Raw genomic sequence first — 2353 nt, 5'->3', positions numbered from 1 at the left:
GAATTTCCTCAACACAGCAAAAAAGTATATATGCAAAATCAAGAGCTAACATCATTCTCAATAGAGAGAGATTAAAAGCATTCCCTTTGAGAGCAGAAACTAGACAAGGATGCCCATTGCCACCTCTCCTAGTCAATATTGTGTTAGACGTCTTAAAGATAGCAATAAGACGAAAGAAGGAAGTGAGAGCTATTTAAATTGTCAAAGAGGAGATCAAGCTAGCTCTATAGGCAGATGATATGATAGTATACTTAGAAAATCCTGAAGACACAGAGAGAAAACTACTGGACGTTGTTGAAAAATTCAGTAAAGTAGTGGGATACAAGATCAACATACAAAAATCAGTTCCATTTCTATATTGTGACAAAGAACAAACACAGAAAAGGAGCTAAGAAAAACAATACTCATTACAATAGCTAATCAAAAGATTAGATACATGGGAGCAAATCTAACTTAAGACACAAAAGACCTTTACAAAGAAAATTACAAAATATTACTACAAGAAACAAAAAGAGACCTGGAGAAATGAAAGATCATACCATAGTCATGGATAAGAAAACTCAATACCGTGAAAATGACAATTCTACCAAAGACAATCTACAAGTTCAATGCAATCCCAATATAGACACCAATGCCATTCTTCAATTAAATGGATATAGAAATTTCCAATTTAATTTGAAATGAAGAGACCCCAAATAAGCAAAACACTCCTGAAAAGGAGAAACAAGATAGGAGGCATCACACTGCCTGATTTCAAATCACAGTACACAGCTATGGTGGTCAAGAGAGAATGGTATAGCTACAGTGACAGACACATAGATCAATGGAACAGAATTGAAAACCCAGAAATCAGCTCATCTATCTATGCTCAACTGATTTTTGACTAGGAGACAAAATCAGCTAAGTGGGGAAATGATGGCCTTTTTAACAAATGGTGTTGGCAAAATTGGAAAACCATCTGTAGAAAAGTGAAGCAAGACCCACACCTCACACCATATATAAAAACCAACTCAAGATAGAACAAGGACCTAGAACTAAAACCAAAGACTTTAAATTTCCTTAGAGAAAAGCTTTGAAGAACTCTAGAAGTCATAATCCATGGTACAAATAGTCTTCCAAACAAAATGAAAAATAAACAACCAGGAGAGGACAAACATTTATGAACTTTGTATGTAAATCAGTATAAAAATTTAAAAAGAAAAAGAAATAGATGAATGAGACCTTCTAAGAATCAAATCCCTATGTACAGCAAAAGAACTTCTCCAACAGGGCAAAAAGGAAAGCTACAGACTGGGAAAGAAAATTTGGTAATAACACATTTGATAAGGGACTCTTACCTAAAATTTATAGACTATACCAGCACCTTAATGAGAAAAAGATAAACAACCCAATTGCAAAATGGGCATAGGATATGAATAGATACTTCACCAAAGAAGACATTCAGATGGCAAACACATGAAGAAATGTTAAAAATTCTCATTTATCAGAGAGATGAAAATCAAAACATCTATGAGATATCATCTGATTCCAGTAACAATAGCAAAGTTCAACAGAGCAGCAAACAATAAATGCTGGTGAGGTTGTGGAAAGATTGGAACCCTTATTCACTGTTGGTGGGAGTTTAAAATGGTGCCACCACAATGGAAGGTAGTTTGGTGCTTTCACAAAAAGTTGGAGGTAGAAAAACCATTTGACCCAGCACTTCCACTACTGGAATAATAACCTGAAGAAACAATAATAGTCACCCAAAAAGATATATGCACACTCATATTTATTGCTGCATTATTTACAATAGCAAAAAGATGGAAGCAACCCAGGTGCCCATCAACAAATAAACGGATAAAAAAAACCTATGGTATATTCATGCAATGGAATATTATGCAGCACTGAAAACCAATGAACTTGTAAAACATTATACAACCTGGGGGACCCTGGAGTACATCAGGTTGAGTGAAATATCACAGAAACAAAAGGACAAATACTGCATGGCACCGTTGTTATAAAGCAGGTCTGACTTGGAGGGTTTGAGGGATGCTAGGATAAGGGTAGATAGATAACGACCACTGCATTGGAACAGATGAAAGAAAGAACTGTCTAAAATGAATAAATGAGTAGTCATTATATGTATGACAACAGCCCAGAATAAGAGATACGTGATTGCAAAGAGGACTGGGAGCAGAGGGGGGTGGGAAGGTAGGTAATTGTGTAACAATGAATAAATATTTTTTTTTAAAAATGGGTAAGGGAGGGTGAGGGGGTAAAATGTGCAACAATAAATGAATGAAAAATATGACTTCTTTGTAAATGTTTGTTCAAATCACAATTAAAAGAAAATTTTATTTTAAAAAACCAG

The 2353-nt window shown here is 34.9% G+C and overlaps 1 protein-coding gene across 1 annotated transcript in view; it reads right to left on the bottom strand.

Moving 5' to 3' along the window:
- Positions 1 to 2353, bottom strand: part of STAB2 (stabilin 2) — a 251479-nt gene that overhangs the window by 62121 nt on the left and 187005 nt on the right. The gene's annotated exons all lie outside the window — the stretch shown is intronic.

The sequence above is a fragment of the Elephantulus edwardii genome, unplaced genomic scaffold, assembly GCF_000299155.1.
Source record: "Elephantulus edwardii isolate Elephantulus edwardi_28Jun2011 unplaced genomic scaffold, EleEdw1.0 scaffold00068, whole genome shotgun sequence".
NCBI lineage: Eukaryota > Metazoa > Chordata > Mammalia > Macroscelidea > Macroscelididae > Elephantulus > Elephantulus edwardii.
Note: the sequence above shows the minus strand (reverse complement) of the source record. Positions and strands in the feature narration are given on the sequence as shown.